Below are 24,867 nucleotides of genomic sequence, written 5' to 3' on the forward strand. Positions count from 1 at the left end.
GAAAGTGTCAGTCTATCCAACTTAATTTTGTAACTCAAACTCTCCATTATTGGTAACATCCTGGGAAATCTTCATTGAACTCGCTCCAGTTTAATAACACCCTTATAGCAGGGTGGCTAGAACTGTACACAGTACTCCAGAAGTAGTTGTGAAAATCTCAACATGACATCCCAACTCCTATAGTCAAAGGTCTGAGCAATGAAGACACCCTCTTAACTACCCTGTCTACACGTTACCCGAGTTTCAAAGAATTATGTCCCTGAACTCCTTGGTCTTTCTGTTAGACAACACTACCCAAGGTACGACTGTTAAAGAAATACTCTCCCTCAACTTCACTAACAGAACTTTTTAGTCATCTCAAAGCTTAGTCTCTTTGCCATACATCTGCAAAATGCATTGGGAATATTGTTACATTAAAAGAGTCCTTGTATTATGAATACTTTGTCATTTTTAAAATGAAGGAAGGAGCTAGGTGACATGAATCACACTCTATTCTAATATGCTTAAAGTGACTACAGTCATAGCAGTGGCAAGGCCATATGACAAAAAAGAACTGCTTGTATTTACATAGCATCTTTAAAGTGGCACAATATCCCATGGTGCTGCATAGGACCATCTTTCAAATGTCTGACACCATGCCATATAATAAAATACTACAGAGGTTATTCCTGGCAAAAAAAAGTATACACTACAGATAACAGCCACATTGGATGTAAGATAGGTAAGAAGACAGAAATGTACTTCCATAACCAAAGCAGATTAGAGTCATTTATGTTTTTTTTAAAATAACTCCGTTTTCTTGCTCAATCTCCAAACTTAATCGTTTGACCACTGGTGATCAATTGCCTTAGTCCCAAGCTCTGGCACTCACTTCCAAACTTCTTCACCTCTCTTTCTTCCCCCAAGACTCTCCTTAAAAACCTCTGACCAAATTTTCTGTCTCCTGCCTTAATGTTCAAAGTCATTTACCCTTAAACAGAACCTCTCTCCAAAGATTCTGCCAGCTCTGAGTATTTCCAGTTTATGCTTTAAATTTACAGTGTCTGGAATATTGTGCCACTATTTCATGTGCTTAAGTGTCAAATATTGGTTGATAATGTTACTGTCAAGTAACTTGGGATCTTTTTAAAATGCTATGTTAACGATGCTATATAAATGGAAGATGCTACTTGATATACTAGTCAGATGTTTAAAGAGACACTTTTGCAATTGATGGCAAACAAGCAGCAGCATTTGTCTAGATGCACATGGATAGTCTAAGAGATGGGGCTGCACATCTCTCAAAAAAAACTTTCTCAGTGCACTAAGCACAGACTCCAGAATCGCACTGATGAGTTTATTCACAGGGAGGCAAGATGGGCCAAGAGTTTGCATCCTCAACGATAAATTGTCTGCTCTGTTCAGAGCGAGATGCTCCTTGGAATCTTCTGTCTCCTCTTCAAATACCAATACACCCACAGAAACACCCAAGAAAGTCAACTGTGCAAGAAGGGAATAGTTGGCTAACTACATAAATAAGCACACATCTAAATGCAGAAACAGATGAGCAATAATCATAAACAGAAGATACACAAAAACTGATGGATGCTGTTCCAGCTTCCCCAGGAGTGCTGGAACCCTTTGCAAGTCACTTCTCAATCTGTTTCTGTGGATATGATGCGCCGATATGTCACACCTACAAATCAATAACACAATCTTGAAATAATCTTGTCGCCTCCCTGCAAGTAAGTTATGCTTTGCCACAATCTTCCAGCTTTCTTTCACTTCTAAGCATTCGGGGGAAAGAGCGGGGGGTGGGTGGTGGGGATGAGGAAGCAGCAAGGCTGCGGCGTCCTTATTCACTGTTCCATTTTAAATTCTTTACATCACTTCCTCCTCTAGCTCCCGACTTCTCTCTTTAATGCGGGGTTTTTTTCTCTCTCTCTAAAACTGTCACTTCTCTACCAAGTATATCATGTGTCAACTCACCTAATTTTTGTTCCTGCCGGTCTCAAGACAATGGAAAGCAGCAGCAAAGGACTCAACTCTCAGCTGGAGCTCCAATGATCACGCTTTACGCCCAGTCGGTTCTCACAGGGTAGCTGGCTTTTAAAACCTGATCTCCTGGGTTAAATCAAACAAAAGGCAGCCTGGGTGATAGGGGACCGGAGATGTGGGGGATGGGCCTTAAAGGTACATAGTTTCCTCTCTCCTTAAAGGGAAGGTTCAGTGCTTTGGTCAAAACCTCATCAGCTACCCCCTTGACTGCTCAGCCACTGCTGCCCGTCTTTAACAAAAAGACTGCGATCCTTTGAAAATGAAACCTCCTCAGCATAAATAGTACCAGCCTCCCAAGGATTCAATTGCAGGCTGTCAATTTCTCCTCATCCAGCGTCAGCCCCAAGCAAGCTGACCCAGTGCATTGCCCCAGTCTCAACCTGAAATCCTTCCAGGATTTTTGACCCACCCTATCCTACCTCAGCAGTCTCCTCCAATTGCCAGGCTCTGAGTCTTCATTCCTCTGCCTGTGTGGACCCTTCACCACAAAATTGCAGCACTTGGCATTTACAGAGCATCTTTAACATGGGTGCTTCATAGGAGCATTAAAAACAATTTAACATTGAGCCACTGCAGGACCAGTGACCAAAAGACTGCTTAAAAAGTAGGGTTTCAGGAGTGATTTAAATGAAAACATGTAAAATAGAGGGAATTCCAACGCACAAGTAGCTGAAATTGAAACTGGATATTTCAGAGCAGGAAGGCTAAAATAATGACAGAAAGGAAGGAATTTCAAAGAATCTGGGACCCTATGACGTCTCCAACTAGTAAGTTATCAAACTCCTCCACACCCAGCTCAGCATCAAGCCACAAGGGCCTTTGTAACATTAAAGATGCTTTGGCATTACTAAAAACGTGAAGAATTGGGTGAATCATTTTGATTAAACTTGACAATGTCAACGCCAACGCAACAAAAAAGCCTTTCATTTCTATAGCATCTTTGACATAGCAAAAAGGGCTTCACAAAGACTAGAAGACTAAATGCAACACTGAAGTACAGAAAGAGAAATATTAGGTCAGGTGATCAAAACTTTCAGCAGCAGAAAGTTTTAAAGAAACTGGTGTAAAGGAGAGAGGTAGAGAGACTAAGGACTGGCTTCTGCACTTCACAGCGAGGAAAACTTGGCCAGAAATATTGATCAGAGCTGAAAATGTGTTGCTGGAAAAGCACAGCAGGTCAGGCAGCATCCAAGGAACAGGAAATTCGACGTTTCAGGCATAAGCCCTTCATCAGGAATCACTGATCATTCCATAATAACCCCTTCTGAAAGTAACTGGTCCCATATATGATGAGCTTGGGGAATTGATAATGGGAAACAAGGTAGGGGCAGAGACTTTGAGAGCAAGTATTCTGTATCAGTCTTCACAGCGTATTTGAGGAATACATCTGGGTCCAACTCAGAGCTAAAAGGGTCCCCTCTGCCCCGCTAAGGGCAAGGAGTAGCCACTATGCCCGGGGTTGGAGAAGAAAACCACTATGCCTAGGTCAGCACGAGAGCCCGATGTCTGTCGCTACCATTGTCTGTCTTCAAAGTAGGAATTACATAAAGCATTCCAAAAATAAAATATTAAAAGGGGCAAAACAGAGGAAGGGACTTCAAACGATCACTGTAGAAAAATTCCTGGGAAAACTAATGGGACCAGAGCCTGACAAGGCCCCTACACCTGATGGTATTAAGTTCTATTCAAAAAAGAGACAGACAGAAAGCAGTGAAGCAGGTTCATTAAAGAGAATCCAGGCTGAGTTAGCTTTTCAACCAGCACAGGAGTTCAGGGTTATAGGGGCGGGCAGAAAAGTGGAATTAAGGCTAAAATCAGAGGGGCTATGATCTTATCACATGGTGGAGCCAACTTGAAAGGTCAAATGGTCTACTCCTGTTCCTATTTCTAAATAGAGCCAGCATTGGGCAAGGAAAGGATTGAGTTGTGCCACAAAGCATTCCACGTAGCTAACAGCTTCAGTGTTTGGTAAAACCTTCAAAAATGTCAATTCAGTCAAACTACTAGATGATATCTACAACCGCTGAGTAGGAGCTCAGGTGAAGGTTAGTTTGCTCCCTCAGTTTCACATGAAAGATCCCACAGGTGTTACTTTCCACTGCTTTATCACCTGCACACGTCCAGGCCAACATTTATCCTCCAACCAACATTAATAAAATAAGATTCATCTGGTCATTATCCCCTTTCTGCTTGTTGCAATTTGCTGTGCACCAGTTAACTGTTCTGTTACTTGTAGATGTCCTGATGTCAGGAAATGTACACAAGCTGTACCTCTAACGTTTCCAAGAGGGAAACAAAGGCAAGGTACAACTATTTTTCATGAGTAATAACTATAATAAAATCAGGTATTCTTCATTTAGTCACTGGAGTTCTACACCTCTTGGCTGATATATTACAATGCATGAAATACACTATCCAAGTGGAGATTTGTTATGGAAGTTCTACCTAGTCTACGACATCAGGTGGTACGATGAGGTCTTATACCGGATTGTGAGGAACTGTGATGGTAAATTGCACATATTCAAAGCACAAAATTCTCTTTTCCAATTGCCCTCAAGAAAGTAGTGGTGAGCTGCCTTCTTGAATGCAGCTCAGTGACTTGCCATGCTAATTCAGAGGGCAATTAAAACTCTCACAAATCGCTGTAGGTCTGGACACTGAGGTTATACTAAACAAGGGGAGCAGATTCCCTTCCTTAAAAAGATTTATTTTCATGAAAATGATGCAGTAATTTCACGATCATCATTACTGGGTCTGGGTGGAAAGTTCTTCAGAGAGTTGGTGTGCCCTCAATGAACCAAATTACTTCCTTCCACACTGTAGGGAATCTATGATTACTGTTACTAAGTTTATTCCAGATTTATCAAGTTGACTAAATTTAAATTGCCTACCTGTCATGGTGGAATTTCATCTCATGTCTTTGGACTATTAATCTAAGTCTGATTATTAACCTAGTAACATAACCATTTTACCACTATGCAGTTCAGCAGCATCTCCCTGTAACCAATTTGCATTGTCTTTGACAACCAATCACGCTACTGAAACCCAATGATTGAAGGTCAGAAGTCCTGAGAATCTCAAAACTTGGAAGTGCTCTGGTGTTTTCACTCCGTTTGGGAATGTCAAGTAGTGGCTTGCAACCTTTACAAGAGCACCACTGTGACCGAGTACAATTCAGCACCAGTTATAGAGATGTACAGCATGGAAACAGACCCTTCAGTCCAACCCGTCCATGCCAACCAGATATCCAACCCAATCTAGTCCCACTTGCCAGCACCCGGCCCATATCCCTGCAAACCCTTCCTATACCCATCCAAATACCTCTTAAATGTTGCAATTGTGCTAGCCTCCACCACTTCCTCTGGCAGCTTATTCCATACACGTACCACCCTCTGTGTGAAAAAGTTGCCCCGTAGGCCTCTTTTATATCTTTCCACTCTTACCCTAAACCTATGCCCTCTACTTCTGGACTCCCCAACCCCAGGGAAAAGACTTTGCCTATTTACCCTATCCATGCCCTCATGATTTTGTAAACTTCTCTAAGGTCACCCCTCAGCCTCCGACACTCCAGGGAAAACAGTCCCAGCCTGTTCAGCCTCTCCCTAAAGCTCAAATCCTCCAACCCTGGCAACATTCTTGTAAATCTTTTCTGAACCTTTTCAAGTTTCACAACACCTTTCCGATAGGAAGGCGACCAGAATTGCACGCAATATTCCAACAGTGATCTAACCAATGTCCTGTACAGCCGCAACATGACCTCCCAACTCCTGTACTCAATACTCTGACCAATAAAGGGAGCATGATTTTATAACAAACCAATTACTTAAGAAGATTAGATAATAAAAGGGAACAAGCAGGTAGATCGGCTCTAAGTCTGCGCCGCTGTCCAGAAAATGGTTGATCAGTTTTGTTTTGAATGCCACATTCCATCTAACCTTGATCACTCTCGATTCCTCTGCCGAACAAGAATCTACTCTTGTCTCAAAAATATTCATGAATCCATCTTCACCACCTTCTGAAGAGGAGATACAAAGTTAGATAAGCCTCTGGAAAACAGTTGCATCTGTCCTGAAAGGTTGCCCCTAATTTTAAAGTAGTATCCATTAGTTCACCCACAAAGGAAACATTCTTATTTTTATGTGCAGTTTCTCTTGGAATAAAGAGTAGCATCCCATCAGGCTTCTTGATCGAGTGCTGTACCTGCATACTAAATTTTTAAGATTCACACCCCAGTACTCTGGAATTCCGCAGTCAGTCTCTTCTTTATAAATTCACTCTTGGGATGTGGGCATTACTCGCTGGGTCAGCATTTATTACTTGCCCCCTAGATGTCTTGGAGAATGTGGTGGTCGTTGCCTTTTGAACTGCTGCAGTTTGCATGCTGTATGTCGGCTCTTGGGGTGGGAATTGCAGGATTTTGATCCAGCGACAGTGGAGGAACGGTGATATATTTCCAAGTCAGGATGGTGAGTGCCTTGGAGGGTATATTGTAGATGGTGCTGTCCCCATGTGTCTGCTGCCCTTGACTTCTACATGGAAGTGGACTTGGGTTTGTAAAGTGCTGCACAGGATCTTGGGTGAATTTCAGCAATGCATCTTTGTAGATAGTACACACTGCTGCTACTGAGCATCAGTGTTAGAGGGAGTGGATGTGGTGCCAATCTAACGGGCTGCTAGGTCCTAGATGGTGGGGAGTATTCCATTACATGCCTGACTTGCCCCTTGTAGATGGTGGACAGGCTTTGGAGAATCAGGACCTGAGTTACTTGCCACAATATATCTACCTCTAACCTGTTCTTGTGGCCAGTGTTTACGTGGAGAGTCCAGTTGAGTTTCTCATCAATGGTAAACTCAAGGATTTTGAAAGTGCAGGATTCAGTGATGGTAACACCATTGAATGTTCAGGGGCAGTGGTTAGATTGTCTCTTATTCGTGTGGTGCAAATGTTACTTGCCACTTGTCAGCCCAAGCCTGAATATGGTCCATATCTTATTGCATTTGAATATGGACTGCTTCAGGATCTGAGGAATCAAAATGGTGCTGAAAATTGTGTAATCGTTTGTGAGCCACCTCTGACCTTATATTGGCAGGAAAGTCATTGATAAAGCAGCTAAAATGGTTGGGCTTAGGTCACTACCCTAAGGAACTCCTGCAGAGATGTCCTAGAGCGGACTGACCTCCCTTGACAATCATCTTCCAATGTGGCAGATATAACTAACTGTTTAAGTAATACTCTGCTTTTTCTTCTTGCCAAAGCGAATGACTTCATATCTACCCACATTATTCTCCATCTGCCAGATTTTGCCTACTCACTCTACCTACCTGCAACTTTGTCATCCTCTTTTACTTTTTTAACCTATCTGGCTGTTGTCTACAAACTTAAGTCATGCTTTCACTCCCCTCATCAAAGTCACTGATGTAAGTTGTTAAACGTTGAGGCCCCAGCACAGACCTCATTGCAGTAAGTAAAAGGAACTTTACTTTGTATGTAAACCCTGCTGCACCTGCTCTTGGAGCATTTTATAGGGACAGTGCAGAGACAGCTTTCTTCTTTTGCGAACATCCTTGATTATTCAGGGGTCACCAAACCATGGTTAACAATGTGGTTTTACTCTGGGGTAGGATAAGGAAGTAGCCCCCAAGCCAAATTCAGTCATAAATAGGAAGGGAAACGCTGCTGTTGTTGCTCAGGACCACACCGCAGTCACAAAATCAGCTGAAGTAACCAAGGTGAATTTAACTGCAGTTTTATTATAACAGAAAAGTACGTTGTGTATTAAATGAATTAATGCCAGCGCGCAAGAGAGTGCATGCAAGAGAGAGAGAGTGCGAGCAGGAGAAAGAAAGCATGAGACAGACACAGTAACAGTGATAGAGGGGGAGAGAGAGAGAGAAACCTCAGAGAAAGCTTATGGATGGTCTATTCTGTGAAAATCCATGTGTTACATCACAGGGAAACATAGTTAAGTGATTGGCTGGTATTTAGCTCAAGTATGTTAAAATTCTAAAAGTTTATTGGTAGTAGGGTTTACAATTTATTTTTCTTAATTTATGAATCAACCATAATAAAATGGCTTGACAGGTAGCGTTGCAGATGCAACATGTGGAAACTGCAAGCCACATCTGTGGTAGTGTCTGTGGTTCGAGGAGCTTCTGTTCAGAGTCAGAGTCAGAGTCAGAGTCAGAGTCAGAGTCAGAGTCAATCAGTTGGAAAGTGAGCTACAGACATTGCAATGCATCAGATAAAAAAAAATTACCTAAACAATTTGTTCTAGGAGACAGTTACACCACTTAGAATGAAGTTTTCATTTGGTCAGCAGTCAGGGACAGAAGGGTGTACCTACCAGTGAGGCGGGGAAGGGCATGGAAAAGGAACTTCAGATTTTACAACTGCCCAACAAATTTGAAATTCTTGCATGAATGACAGCAGCATGTGACGTGGGTGAGCACCAAGTGTTAAATATTCTTTTCTCAAGGGCTTGAGATTTTATTGAGGGCTACATTTTGATTTTCGGGAATCAATTTTTAAGTTTACAAGATTTTCTCACTAACTCCTTCATTAGGTGATGCAGTTTCTGTTTTTTGGGTTGACATATGAAGTTGTTGCACTCTGAAAAAAGTTGAATTTGAAGACATTCAAAGATATACAGGTCAGATGAAATTCTATTCTATTGCCATTCTAAATTGCCCATAGGTGTTAGCTACATTAGTCAGAGGAATATGGGTCTGGGTGGGTTACTCTTTGGAGGGTCAGTGTGGACTTGTTGGGCCGAAGGGAATCTAATCTAATCTAAACTCATTAATACCTCTTAAATCTAAAGTCACAATAAAGAAGCAATGTGTTAATTTCCTAGAAACCAATGTTTAAATTGACACAAGACACAACTTAGGAGTGGTTTTACAAAATAATTGATGTACAGTACATCTGTACACATAAACCGATCACACTAAAAACTTTCCACAGATTAGTGACATCATAACTAATGTGTCTCAGACACATTTGCACAAAGTTAGAAATTTTTATCAAGCAATTTGGGGCGGCACAGTGACTCAATGGTTGGCACAGTGACTCAATGGTTAGCACTGCTGCCTCACAGCACCAGGCCCCAGCCCTGGGCAACTGTCTGCGTGGTGCTCCAGTTTTCTCCTGCAGTCCAAAGATGTGTAAGTCAGGTGAATTGGCCATGCTAAATTGCCCATTGTGTTAGGTGGATCAGTCAGAGGGAATTAGGCCTGGGTGGGTTACTCTTTGGTTGGGATAAAGGGCCTGTTTCCACACTGTAGGGAATCTAATCTAATTATCAATGTTTCTACTACATCTCTTTTTAAATTTAAAAACTGACAAAGCTCACTACAGTAGCAAATACTACATTTTTATCTACACATACCAGATGAACTTCAGCTTTCAACCAAAAATTCTACATTCATTTGAAAGAGTTTATTACTGCAGTATATCAAGTTTTTCAAGTGGTCCATATTTATCTCTGTATTGCTTTCAATGGTTTAAAACTGCTCTTCAGAATTCCCATTCAACCTTTTTTTCTCCACCCAGCCACTTTCCCAGACTTCTTGCCCTAGTGGGGAAGACAACAAGGGCTCCACAATCCAAATTTCTCCATCCTCAGCTTGCTCCCCCGGCCACTCAGCACCTTGCACTCTTCCATCTTGTAAGCCCATTAGCAGCCAGCATGGCAGAGAACCAGTCTGCGGTTCGAGGTGCAGCTCCTCAAACTTTCTTTCAGCCCCAGGTGCAGGGACAACTTCTCTCACTGATCAGAGATTGATTTCTTTCTGGAAAGTTGCCTTCTGACCTCATGTCTTGAGTGCTGCATGACACAGGAAGCCAGTTGTTGGTGTGCGCGCATAAATAGGAATGTTTTGGCACAATGGGACAGTACAATGAAGAGGACACAGTTTTATGCAGTCATAAGCACATGTCCAGAGGGTTCTACTGCCTCTGGATATTTATGCTAGGCTAGAACGGAATTTGCCATGGGAGGGGTGTAGAACCAGGAAGGTGATTTTGTTTACATTGTACAAGTGGAACCTCAAAAGGTGATAATCTCTAGATTACTACCCAAGCAACCAACAAATTGCTGTAGGCTAGAAAATAGGGAGATGACATTGTGGGAGAGATGTGCTTTGATGCACAGGTACTGGGTCAAGTTGGGGTTTTATTAAGACATGCCCCCTCACCTGAACCAAATTGTGAAGGTGTAGGGGAAATGATATATCAATGAAAAACGGTGAGATTACCGACCAGTCACCTCTATGTATTAAGATAAACAGACAGGCAGTTAAGAGTCAACCACTTTGCTATGGGTCTGGAGTAGGCCAAACCAGATAAAAATGGCAGAATTTCCTTCTCCAAGAAGGACAATAGTGAACCAGGTTGGGTTCTGAGACATTTGATGATTTGTAGTCACCACTATATAGTTTTAAATTTCAGAATTATTAACTGATTTTTATTTGGTAGCATTTGAATCCATGGACCCAGGGCATTAGCCTGGGCCTCTGGAGGAAACAAAGCCAAGCTCCTGAATGACTGAAGCAGGGCTGCTGCTGGTCTGCAAGGGCAGCAGTTACACACACACACACACACACACACACAAGCTTGTGGCTAATGTGAGCATTCCTTTCTAAGGGACACCTACAGATGTTGCATCAGGGAACAGCAAAGAGATGATCCATGATATAGCAGTTATGAGAAAAGCACCTTTCAAAACAGTGACTGCTGTCTACTGAGCAAAACAAAACATTGCACTCCATTTGCCACAGTGACATCTCAAATAATTAATTTGTGAATATGTTTGATTATGTTGGTTGAAGAGAAAATGCTGGGCAGGAGAAATCTAGGCCTGCCTCTAACAATGGGCTTTAAAAGTGTGGATGAGATTACCAAGAGGTAGATCAGTACAGAGTAGACCATTCAGCCCAATTAACTCACTATGGCTATGAAGAGAGGTTGAGTAGGTTAAATTTATTTTCACTAGAAAAACGGAGATTGAGGGGGGACCTGATGGAGGTTTACAAAATCATGAAGGGTATAGACAGAGTGGATAGAGACAAGCTTTTTCCCAGGGTGAAGGATTCAATAACGAGAGGTCATGCTTTCAAGGTGAGAGTTGGAAAGTTTAAGGGGGATACACGCGGCAAGTACTTCACACAGAGGGTGGTGGGCGTTTGGAACGCATTGCCAGCAGAGGTGGTAGAGGCAGGCACGGTAGATTCATTTAAGATGCGTCTGGACAGATGCGTGAGTAGGTGGGGAGGCAGAGGGATGCAAATGCTTAGGAATTGACCGAAAGTATAGACAGTACATTTGGATTGGCTCAGGCTTGGAGGGCCGAAGGGCCTGTTCCTGGGCTGTAAATTTTCTTTGTTCTTTGTTCATCCTGCACCTATCCGGTTGAGCCCTTTAAAAAGATTGTACGTTTCAATGACGACACCTTTCCTTTTGTGTGTGTTGAAGAGGTGAGGGAGTGAGTGAGAGTAAATGAGCAAGAGGGAGAAATGAGAGAAAACTTTATGAGGAAGTCATCAATCATATTAAAAAGCAGAAAACCTTTGCTTATTAATTTAGGGACAATTTCAATTAGAAACTTACATCTTTGCTGGCCCAGCTGAAACTGGATGTCTGTCCTAAAGGTGAATGTATTTTATTGCAGAATACTATACCAGGCAATCTTTGGAAAGAGTTTGTTAACTGGAAAAACAATAGCTCAACTAGTAATAACCCTAGCCTGTACATTCCTTGGCACTTTGGGCAATTTAGCATGGGCAATCCACCGAAACTGCACATCTTTGGACTATGGGAGGAAACCAGAATACTGTGAGACAGCAGTGCTAGCCACTGTGCCATCCAAACTTGAGCAAATTTAAGCTTGCTTAGCTGTTAAACTGGTTCTGAGTTATGAATAAAATTCCTTGAACTTTTCATTTTCAAAAGTATCTTTGTTAAATGGCTCATTATGTCTTTAATATTTTATTTCATTATGTTCAAAAAGGTGCTCTTGCATTCATGCTGGATGTGTGCAAGTTTGTACAGAGAGAAGATCCACAACCAGTGGTCATGTTTTAAGTTCTGTGACTAGGGCGAGAAAAGGATTTTTCTTTAAAGTGCAGAGATTTTAGGACGATACATTGTTTGAAAAGGGTAGTGAAATCAAAATTCTCTAGTAACTTGCAAAACAGAACTTGTCTATGTAACTGACAAGGAGTAAGACTTATTGAATGATACTTTCAAACAACTGGCACAAGCACAATTGGCCGAATAGGCACTTTGTGCTGTGTCATTCAGTTCTCTCTTCTGTGATGGCTTCTCGAAAACAAAGTCTGCAAGATGTCATTAACCTCAGTTGTTCAATGATAGAGAGATAGCAGCTCTCCAGAAATTCCCAACCGCAGTCTTTGTAACATTCAAACACAATAAAGACACGTGGTTGGGCTGGGCTAAAGCAGGCACACAAAACTAGGTCACTCTTAACTCAGCTGTCAAAGTTGCTGGCATACCTAGAAATAATTAATAAGGGAGCCACTAAGGAAATGCCCCCAGTAGAAGTCTGCCTCTGGCCAGGATATGAAAAGAACTCCTTTCTTGTCACTGAACACCATCACTGGATTGTGGGTGTCTTGGCAACAAGAAAAAAATGCAGTTATATAGCATCTTCATGAAAGTAAAAGTATCTCAAGGTGCTATATAGGAGCATCAAACAAAAGTTGACATGAGGAAATATTTAGACAGATCTTTAAAGGTTGGACAAAGTAGTTGATTTTGCAGAGTGTCTCCCAAGAGATCTCCTTATCGGCCTCAGCAGCTGAAAACCCAATTGCCTCCAATAAATTGGAGATATACAAGAGATCATAAATGGAACAGCACAGATCCCAAGTGGGGTGGGGCATAAATGCTTAAACAAATCACAAAGCTAGGAATAGAACAAAGCCATGGGAGGATCTGAAAACAGAAAATTGTAAGGGCCTCAGATGCAACCAATACAGCATACAGCATTCAATATTGCACATTTAATAGAGCAAAAGAGCTTAAAATGGCCATCAATTAGGCAACTGAAATATTCAGGCTAAAGTTAATTCTTAAATTAAGTCTTCATTTTGTTATGATCCTAGCTGATGTTGCTACTGGACAAATCAGATTCTAGAATGAAATTGGTTTGATAAGATTATTTTATCAAGTTTAATGGGGTGGTCTTTCCCTCAAACATATGCATAGAAGGCAGTGTGAACACAAGATATAATAAAGTCACTTCCCAGCATCATTATGTCTTAACAATCAATTTCCAGAGAGTTTACCCCTCTGACTAATCTGCAGATTTGACTTAACCACTTCTTCTCAGTTCCTGGATTGTGATTTATGAGGCTTTTCCCCTTAACTATTCACAACTTAGATCTCAAGTCTTTTTCAGCTTTGAAATAACCAATGCAGGATTCTAACCAAACAATCCCTGGTCTGGAACTTTTACAAATTTAACTGTTTCAAAGAGGTAACATATTTCTTTAACCGTTCTGAATAATCTCCTTTCTCGGGTACAAAGGTATCATCATGGTTCCAGAAAGTCTGACCCAAGTAATTTTTAAACATTTTTACAAAAGTAAACCAATACCAATATACCATAGCTTAACATTCAAACTCTTTTTAAAAAAAAATAATACTTGTAGCTCACACACACTTAATATCAATTTCTCAACAATAGAATGCCAGAATTTTGTGTCTATACAGCACACAATGTAGTGGCATTCATCAAATGTTTACGCATGGCAATTGTACCGATTACCACGAAAAAGCTCACCGAGCTAACAGGTATTCACACTCTCCGAGCAAAAAAAGGTTCTACTAACATTTTCTTCCCAAGTTACTCAATCTCAGAGAAGCAGCTATTCACTTGGAAGAAACATCACAACTTAACCTGATTCTGTCTTTCCCCAGTGGCTTGAATCACTTATTTTTGAGACAGGTCAAGAGACACATACTGGGTTTTCAGGAACCCAGTACTTTAGTAGTGGTTGTAGCATCCATACTGCCATTCCAGTTAGGATTAGGCCCAGTAGCATACCCAAGAACTTTTGGAGTGTCCAAAAATTTTGCCTTTAAACTTACTCAACCATCTCACAGCCAGTGGTCCCTTTTAGTACATATACATCTAAAATGTGGACATTAAAGTACTTTGGTTTTATGATTTAAGACCCACCAATAAATAAATTATACAAAACAAATTCAGCACATAAGAACAAACTCACACAATTGTCAATGCTTTAAGAGCAGGATTACCAGGATTGAGGGCTACAGTGTGTTCACACACCCAGATCCAGAATCTGGTTTCCAGCATCTGCAGTCATTGTTTTTACTTTGTTCACACACCCAGTCTGAATTCATCCCAAAGAAACTCAAATGATTTCTCGTTAATACATTGCGCATTGCCGTACAGTTAAAGCTCATGCTTTTAAAGTTGTATCGGGATCTAGTTTCAGGAGTGCAATTTCTCTTGATCACTCTTCACATTATGCTCGATAAGAGAGCTGGGCCCTCTTGAGCACCACTGGAGTGAGAACCCATATTACAAACAAACAGACCATGTGCCCTTCACTGAATTTGATCAGTTTACTTCAATGCACATTCAATAGTCACAATAGCTCTGTGGGTTCTACAATGCCATTGGATCCAGAAGATTAAGCTTGTTTACATGAGGGTGAGAACAGGGTTTCTGCCTCTGGCTGCACTTCAGTAGTTCCAAACAAAAAGCAATTTGTTTTGGAACAAAATCCATGAATAAAACATGGTATATAGTGCTTTGTGTTCTTAGTCTGACTGCTGTTCACTTAAATTTCAAAGCACTGGCTGGAGTATTCCATCTGCCAAATGCAGGTTGACACTGTGTATGCCATGTTCCATCCTTCAATTCAATCTCTTCAATCAAACAAATACACAACAGCTAAAATACCATACATTGCAAGGTGAAAACAGTTAATATTATATTTTACACAAACCAAACATGGGCATAATTTTACACAGATCAAGTAGAATTTCTGTTTATCCACTCAGCATAATTTCAATCTACAATTTGTAACAGTTGGTTTGACATCAGAACTTAAGAAAAACACATTTGAATTTATTTAGTTCTTTTTATGTTAACCATGTCAAAAGTATTTCACAACCAATGAGTTGCACTTTTTTAAAAAAAAAGTACATTGACTCAACATTGCAATGGGAGAAAGTATGCACCCTATACAGATGAAGTGATTCCGAGTTTCATTCTTAGTCTGAGTTAAATCATGGCTGATGTGACACGAAAATTTAGCTCATCATTAGAATACATTTAGGAATGAATTAGGGTAACTTGCATTTCCATAGTGTCTTTCATGACTTCACTATCATGTGATTTTTAAGTCAATGAAATGTTTTATGAAGTGTAGTCACTAATATAATCGAGGTGGGCATGGAAGCCAAGTTTTACTCAGCAGGCTCCAATAACAGGAACAAGAGCATACCCACATAATTGGTTTAGAATGATGTTCATTATGTGGAGATGCCAGTCTTGGACTGGTTAGACAAGGTCAGAACTCTCATGACACCAGTACAATAGGTTTATTTGAAATCACAAGCTTTCGAAATGCTGCCCCTTCGTCAGGTAAAGTGGAGAGGGGCACACAGGCACAAAGCGTATAATCAGAGATCAAAAGATCATACAAATGGTGTTAAGTGGAGGACTTACAGGCCGAATAATAAGTCTCTGCGGGTGATCAAGAACGTCAGACAGTCCGAACGTTGGTGATTTAAAATAAACCTGTTGGATTTAACTTGGTACCGTGTGACTTCTAACCTTGAATGTTGTTGTTTGTGGGTTAAATATTAGTCTACATCACTGGGGAGAACTCCCCTCAAATCGCCTTCATAACAATATCACAGGAACTTTCACATCTAGCCAAGGTGGCATATATATAGCCTCAATTGGTTTAACACCTTATCCAAAAGATGCCATATCTGACAGTGGAAGCTTCCATCAGCATTGCATTAGGCATGTTGAAAGGATGTAGGAACTTGGAGCAAGCGTCATCCACTTGGCTTCTTGAACCTGCTCTGCTAATTATAGCTGATCTTTAGCCTCAATTCCATCTTTTTACTACTTCCCACATCTTGTTTCCCTGAAAGACCAAAATTCGAGAGATGTCAATCTTGAACAAATTTAATGTTGGATAACCCACCAGAACCCAAGGTGGCTATACAGTTCTGAAGGTTTAAAACCCTCTACTTTTGCATGAAGACATTCTCCCTTCTATCGCAAAAGGTTTCTCTTTAAATTTTGGACAGTAAGCGCTAGTCTTAGACAGGGTGAAAGTGAGGATGGCAGATGCTGGAGGTTAGAGTCAAGAGCATGGTGCTGGAAAAGCACAGCAGGTCAGGCAGCATCCAAGGAGCAGGAAAATTGACGTTGAAGGGTTTTTGCCCGAAACGTCAATTTTCCTGTTCCTCGGATGCAACTAGACTTGCTGTGCTTTTCCAGCCCCATGCTCTTGACACTAGTCTTAGACACCACAACAATTTGATACAACTTTAGCCTTTCTACCTGTTCCTTTTGGTGGAGTCATAGAGATGTACAGTATGGAAACAGACCCTTTGGTCCAACCTGTCCATGCCGACCAGATATCCCAACCCAATCTAGTCCCACCTGCCAGCACCCGGCCCATATCCCTCCAAACCTTCCTGTTCATATACCCATCCAACTGATTCTTAAATATTGCAATTGTATCAGCCCCCACCATTCCTTTGGCAGCTCATTCCATATACATACCACCCTCTGTGTGAATGGGCGGCACGGTGGCACAGTGGCTAGCATGACTGCCTCACAGCGCCAGAGTCCTGGGTTCAATTCCCACCTTGGGCGACTGTGTGTGGAGTTTGCACATTCTCCCAGATGCTCCGGTTTCCTCCCACAATCCAAAAATGTGCAGATTAGGTGAACTGGCCACGCTAAATTGCCCATAGTGTTAGGTGAAGGGGTAAATGTAGGGGAATGGGTCTGGGTGGGTTATGCTTTGGCAGGTCGGTGTGGACTTGTTGGGCCGAAGGGCCGGTTTCCAACTGTAACTAATCTAATCAATACACATACCATTTGCTTAAATCACCTCAACCTAAACTCCAGGAAATCCAACCCTAGTTTATGTAATCTAACTCTTCAAGTCACAGTATTATTCACATAAATCTAAAGTGCACTCTCTTCAAGTCTATTATATTTTTAAGCTATGATGCACAGAATGAACACAATACTCCAGCGAGGGGATGGATTTGTGCTTGCCTCTCTGGATTGGGTTTGAATCAGACTGTTACTATCAAAACACTTTAAAGTAGAATTTTAAGATTATAAGATTAAAACAGCAGAGTCATTGGCAATGTACCTCATCATTAAAAACATTAAACCTAAGTTTGTGGGTTCATGAATGTGGAGAATCAGAACAGAACCATTCGTATTTACTGGCCTGGAAAATAAATGGCATTATGGCCAAGTTGAGCCCATTTCTTGAATAGAATTGCTATCTACATTACTACTGCAGTATCTATACTGTTTTATGTCATGGACAGTGTATTATTCTGGTCAGATTGATATAAATTCAAATGTACATTAATTATTTAAACTATATCATGAACACTGAGTCATGGGCTAGCTGAAGACACTGGACTTTCCACCCTTCATGTTTTACATGCCATGTCCCCCATCATAAAACATGCATGGCAGTGGTGATGGGCAAGACTAGCCTTGTGTTTTTCAACTGCCAATGGATCCCATTTTGTTGCTGTTAGGTTTCCACCATCCAATTTATTGTTATACCTGAGGAATTGCTTCTTTTTTAATGCTTTTCTTTAAACTGGCAGAAAGCTTGGGCTTCTAAAGTTCCCTGCACCAGAATTCCAAGTGTGCCACAGATGGAGTCTCAGGTTATTCAAGATGTTAGATCTAAAATCTAAAAGAAAATATGTATATTTTAAGTGCAACTTAATGCTGATGAGACTAAGAAAGTACTTAACAAAATGTTATACCAAGAGTCTTGCAAAGGTGAAGTCACGACATTTCAAAAACAAGTCATAGAGTCAGAGATGTACAGCACGGAAGCAGACCCTTTGCTCCAACTTGTCCATGCCAACCAGATATCGTAAATAAATCTAGTCCCATTTGCCAGCACTTAACCCATCTCCCTCTAAACCTTTCCAATGTCAGAGGCAGGTTCTTTACTCAGAGAGTGGTAAGGGTGTGGAATGCCCAGCCTGCCAGTGTAGTTAACTCAGCCACATTAGGGGCATTTAAACAGTCCTTGGATAAGCAAATGGATAATGATGGGATAGTGTAGGGGGGTGGGCTTAGATTAGTTCACAGGTCAGCGCACCGTTAAGGGCTGAAGGGCCTGTTCTGTGCCATGTTGGTCAATGTTTTATTCATACACCCATCCAGATGCCTTTTAAATGTTGAAACTTTGAACTTTGTAATGTTCTAACCTTGCTAACCAGTCTACCATGAGGAATCTTGTCAAACACCTTACTATTGATCATCAAGTCAGGCAGCAGAGGAGGAGAGTCGACGTTTCAAGCATAAGCCCTTCATCAGGAATTCATTAACCTGACCTGCTGTGCTTTTCCAGCACTACACTTTGGACTCTGATTTCCATCCGCAGTCGTCACTTCTCCATATAGATCATGTCCACCACTCTGCCCTCATCAATGCTCTTTGTTACTTCTTCCAAAAACTCAATCAAGTTAGTGATGCATGATTTCCCTGCTCTCCCTCCTTTAAGAAGGACGTTGTGAGACTTGAAAGGGTTCAGAAAAGATTTATAAAGGACGCTGCCTGGGTCGGAGGGTTTGAACTATAGGGAGAGGCTGAATAGGCTGTTTTCCCTGGAGCATCAAAAAGGTTGAGGGGTGTCCTTATCAAGGTTTATAAAATCATGAGGGGCACAGAAAGGGTAATTAGACAAAGTATTTTCCTAGGGATGGGTCAGTCCAGAACTAGAGGGCATATATTTAAGGTGACAGGGGAAAAGTTGTTAAGCTCCACAAAGCCTCAATATATAGTTTACAAAGCTCAAGTCGTGAAATGGAATTTTCACCATTTGTCTGGATGGGTACAGCCACCATTCACACAGGAGGTAGTAATCGAGTTGATTACTGATCTTGCACCTTCCAACGTAGCAAAGTGTACAAACTGCAGGATCCATTAAAGCAAGTCACCAAGTTTAATATGACAACCCCATACCACCACAACAATCAAATTATACTTTATCATGCTCAACATAGATAGCATTTATTCAGTGCGTCATGATCCTGGAATACCCTTACCTACCATGGGAGCAATAGGACGACTGTGGCTCAAGAAGGCCTAACATTAACTTCCCAGGATGACCAATGAATAGAAAATAAATGCAGCCTTATTCCAAAGTTAGCCATCTTTCAGAATAAATAGAAATATTTTGAAAAACACATGGAACAAATTTGTAGAACTTTTTTCTTCTTAATAGAACCTTGGACACTGCAAAATCTGTGGTCATTTTAAGTCCACAGGTTATGTGCAAAGTACAAATGAAAACTTTCAATTAGAGCAAGAGTATGTGGGGTATCTTATTTGAGAGAAGTAATGATGCAAGAACAATATTGTTTTCTAAATGCTTCTTACTGCTCATTTGTAGTATAGAACTTGAGTATTACTAAAAATTGACTGTCAAGCGTTTCGTCTTTACCAATGTAAAAGGGAAAACATTTCATATGACAGGAGAAAAAGGGTGTTGACTGGTTGGTAAGTGGACTCTGATTGGTAGAAGTATTTCCATGGAGAAAGCACCAGTCTGATGGCAACTCACAATTAACTGCCACAAATTTTGTTTAAATTTAAACCAAGCAGACTAACTCTGGTCACGGAAATGTCCTGAGAAATGAATCCGAGAATGGCTATCACCTATTTTGTCAAGTGGAAGGTGGAATTTCTGTAATTGTTCTATTTGCAAAGAATAGGTGGCCCCCAATTATGGCACAGCGGTAGTGTCCCTACCCATGAAATCACTTTACAGAGACCAGTATCCCATCACCAAGTCACCTTTTATTAAGAAATGAACAGTCCTTGCCTCAGAGTCGGACACCACAGTCAGTATCCCTGACTCTCAATCTTTTATGTCAGCCAGGACTCCCTGATTAACAGCCCTAATCAGGGAACTCATTCTATGAGGTCAAGTTGGCCGATTTCATTACAATCACTGCACCCTGGACCGGGAGACCTCGGTTCAAGTCCCATCTGCTCCTGAAGTGTATAATAACTTTCTGAACAAAGTGATTCAGAAATAGGTTAAAAAATTTTTAAAATAAAGATTAACGGCAGAAGGAGTTCATGTGGCACAGTATATTAGTGTCACTGGGTTCAAGTCCCACCTGCTCCAGAGAGGTGTCATAATGTCTCTGAATAAGCTGATTTGAAAATATAAAAATTTTGTTTTAAAAATTTGCTTCCTTAATGGGTGCGCTTTTTCTTAATATTAATGGGCTCCACATGCAAACCGAACAATTGAAAACACAAGTGATTTAATGCTAGTGGTTAACAGGTCAAAATTATCGTAGTTGATTTGGTGGTGGCAAAAAATGGCACGACCCCAGTCTGTTGCCATTGAACTGTCTTTGGCAGGCTGTGCACGTAAATGGAGTAATTGATCCAGAAACACTGGTGATTTAGTGGTGAAGGATAGAAGAAAAAAGTAACAAGTGATTTGGTGGTGGAAAAATACCATTCAGCAGTGCATCAGTGCACCTCTGGATATCGAGAAGAAATAAAAAAGGATTTATTCTAGCAACGAACTCTTGTTGTGCAGTGGCAATGCCCCTATCTCTGGACCAGGGCTCAAGTTCCACCTACTTCAGAGGATGAAATGATGTCTGACAGTTGATTACATCAAAAAAAAGGCATCATCTTCTAAGGTGATTAGAAACCCTACCATTGCACCTCTTCTAGTGCAATGGTGGGGTTTCTACCTCCAAATCAGGGTGTGTAACAACATTTCTGAACAGATTCATTTAAAAAAGGCATCATCCTTGGATACTTCTAGTGCAGTGATCGCATGCCAGGAGACCAAGGTTCAAGTCCCACCTGCTTCAGGGGTGAATTGACATTTCTGTACATGTTGATTCACAATATGAAAGAGGCATCGTTCTCATATAAACCCCATGTGCATTTGGTGCAAAGATGCATTTTTGGTTTGGCTTATCTTGTGTGCATTTTCCTTATCATTTAGGGGAGTGTCCCTAACAAACCAGCAACATCACAGGTAATGGCAACCTGCACTGCTGATGCATTCAAGAGATCAGCTACCAGACCAACTAAATCAAAAGGACTGTGATCCTAATGTAATTTTGGTGCAATTTATAGTTCTACATCATCTGCTGTCAACTAGTGAACAAGAGGCACAGGGAAGAAAATGTTTCCAGAATGAGAATGCACTCATTTCTGCAATTATAGTACTTTTGACTTGGTTACTTTACAGCATTGTCTACAATACTCTTATACCTCTAAAAAGGTGTAGCATGAACACTTTTGCAAGGGAAAAAAATAAACGTTTAACCTCAAAAAACACTGCCATTAGTCCACTAGAAAGAAACACTACTGCATGCTATTCTACAAAAGAAAATCTCTCAGGTTTCAGTGATTTAAAATGACTTAGTACAGACAATGAAAATACTTTAATAAATTAGAAAAAAATCCTGGTTTTACACTCCCACCCCCCCCCTCCCATTCTGTTTTGTGTAATAACAGGTGTGTGCAATGAATTTTAAAATGACTGCTCCAAACGATCTTGGATTTGCGATTGTTTAACCACATGAATAAAAGAAAGCCAGTAAAACTTGCAAACCTTCCTAGCAAACCTGATATTGTCTGAAGAAAGCACGTTGAGTTGTGTAATATTAGGGCATACTGGTGGTTCCAAGTCTGTCATTGTCATTGGTAGAAGCAATCAATGGTAATGAATACTACAAATCAGGAAGTATCAATAATAAAAAAAACAATATTACCTCAAGGCTGTCAGTATCTTTACACTGCGGTGCAATTACAGTAGCTGCGTTATATTAATGTTCAAGGCAAAATTAAATACACAAAAAGGATATTCAACAAAAGCATCCTACTGACAGCAAACAAGAAATATACTGACAATACATTAAACTGCATTAGCTTATGTGCTAACTGTAATACAGCATTGGCACCACTATATTAAACAGGTCACCACAGTTTAACGTGAGTAAAATTAGTGCCAAACCAAAGACACTGGAAATAATTATTCCCAGAAGCTCGCATCAATAATAATGCCAGTTTTAGATACTGAAGTACCTAAACATTGCTGAATGGTCAATGATGACTGTCTTCAGCCCTAATAATTTTCAGGGCCTGAACCAGATAAGTTTATTGGCTTGTGTTTAGTTTCGGTCTTAACACTATTTCTTTCAACCTTCTGCCATTCGTGGTGCCACACTAAACATCAACAGTGTGCAAGTCAGTTCAAATTGAATGGGTAGGGTGCCAGAAGTGTGCGTCATATTGTCAGCTCTTCAGAGAGAAAATATTCAAAGAAATAAACAGCAATTTAGAGGACAGAAGATAAAATTAACAGACAGCGTAAAATTTAACAAACAAAATTTATTAGAAGAATAGTGTTTTTGTACTGAAACTGAGCCTAAAACAACCAGCAAGTACTACAAACACATTACAATAATAATTTGTGTTATTTGTTAAACTTCATGTTATTTCTATGCAATAAACAATCAAAAATTCCACATGCACAGAGACAGAATTATTGTTTTTCAATGTACTGTACAATGCAAAAGACCACACAAGTTACAAAAATCTAAAAAGTACTGGTCACTTACAGTAAGACACAGGGTATTTCAGTATTCCAAGTTGAAATCAGTTTCCAGTTTCAAAACAAATTAATTAACAGTAGTGCAAAAGAAGTATCACAACATCTATACAAAATACTGATAATAAACAAACACAGAAACAAGAAGTACGTGTATAACAACAGCAAAATAAGCTTTTAAAAAATTATACCATTCTTTCAGGCTGTAAACTGTCATTATAATACGAGGTCAAGCAGACCAAATGGGCACCCGTTTTTTGAACATTACCTGAAACATGGGAAGTTGAACTAGTTTGAGAATGGTGTAGCATTGGGAACTGTCAAAGTATTAGTGTGCAAAATCTAACTGGACTGTGGGGTCATATGGGGACTTCACTCAACTTGCAACGCCACAGCGCATTGGGATATAACTCATAAGCCTCTCAAACACATGGTGAAACAAAGATACATGTATTAAGCGGGACACAAATAAGCTTACATTACCGTTTATGACTCTATATACTAAAACATGCAGTGACATTGAAGTTTAAGGGATGACTGATCACATCACAAACACCTCCGTCCCAATTCAACTGACTCACAGCTGTAGCTTATGCCGAATATTCTGCAACTAATACTAGTAAGAATTCCTGAAACGAGAGATTGAAGTAATGTGCTTTTGAAGTTTAAAGAACAGTTAATTAAAACAATCTTATTGAGATTGAGTGTAGCTGACATTGATCTACAAAGCCAAAAAGCTTTGTTAACAATTTTGGAATGTAAAGGGCTCCTATGATCGCAAAGTTCAAGTTGAAGGCACCAGCCCAAAACTTCCAACTCTTCTTTTGTCTTTACTGATCGGCATTTACTAGTTTTTTTAAAAAACTCAAATTTCTAGCAATTTTAAAACAATTGATTCTAACTGAATGAGTTTCTACCCATCTGAAAATGGTAACTCTTGTATGAAGCATTGTGTTCAAGCAAAATTCCACAATGCAAACCCAGCCAATGAGAGAATAATAGAACCTTCTTAAACTGTTTAGGATGGAGAATGGGTGGAGTAGGAGGGGAAGGAACGTTGTGCCACAGGAAAGTTTAGGTATGTTTAACTGCGAAGGGCCATTTATAATGTCTGTATTTCCAAAACATTCCATTCTGTATTCTAGTACTAGATTTGTGGTGCTATGTTAAGTCATATAACCTAATTAATACCTAATCAATATCCCTCCTCATCAGTGCTATCCATAGAATACAAGGAGAATACGGATGTTTTAATGGATATTTTAGATACAACTTCAATGCAGCTGGACTACTGCAAATATTAAACTAATTAACAAGCACAGTTCATTGCACTTGCATTGCTTGGGCAAGTACCACCAATTTAGGGTCTGATGGAAAATCTGACTTACTTGCAAGAAATTAATACCTTATAACCGGTCATTTTTTTGTTACTGAAAATATTAAGCCCATTGTTTTAAAACAAAAATCAGACACAGGTTCTCCACTGCTAGATCAAATAGATACTGCTCTCTCTATTGATTGCATAAATACGATTTAAAAACTTCTTTTAAATGGGCAATGAGAGAGGATAAACACCTGTTTTTGAATTTGCAGTACAAAGACCAACATGCCTTTCTTCCTCACCACATGAAACTTCAGTGACTCATGTTGCATACTGATATTTATGGATACAGCAGTTCCTTTAACTTGATACTTAAGACGCTGCCCACAAAATATAATTATGCAACACCTCATGAAAACCCAAACCTCCAAAAGATAGAACTGAGTGACTTAACGTTAAAACATGCTCACATGTAACACTGTGTATGACAGTTACACAATTCCATACCTCTTCACATCATTGTTTTAATTTTACAGAAGAGATTTACTATCATTAGAGGTGTTTAAGAACAATGAGGCCACAATCACAAGATTTTTTTTGGAGGGGGCGGCGAATAATGTTGG

At 40.3% G+C, this 24,867-nt stretch overlaps 1 protein-coding gene across 3 annotated transcripts in view; it reads right to left on the minus strand.

Annotated features, from left to right (window-relative positions):
- Positions 1 to 24,867, minus strand: part of wu:fc17b08 (uncharacterized) — a 54,754-nt gene that overhangs the window by 17,413 nt on the left and 12,474 nt on the right. Inside the window, exon 2 of one of the 3 annotated variants that reach the window (XM_060842214.1) lies at positions 17,874 to 18,006. The exons of 1 other annotated variant lie outside the window; for it this stretch is intronic. The gene's annotated coding sequence lies outside the window, so the exon portion shown is untranslated. Of the gene's footprint in view, positions 1 to 1,968; positions 2,041 to 17,873; positions 18,007 to 24,867 lie in introns of those variants that run through there. One more of the 3 variants, XM_060842213.1, reaches the window with a different exon arrangement.

The sequence above is a fragment of the Hemiscyllium ocellatum genome, chromosome 22 (genome assembly GCF_020745735.1).
Source record: "Hemiscyllium ocellatum isolate sHemOce1 chromosome 22, sHemOce1.pat.X.cur, whole genome shotgun sequence".
Classification (NCBI taxonomy): domain Eukaryota; kingdom Metazoa; phylum Chordata; class Chondrichthyes; order Orectolobiformes; family Hemiscylliidae; genus Hemiscyllium; species Hemiscyllium ocellatum.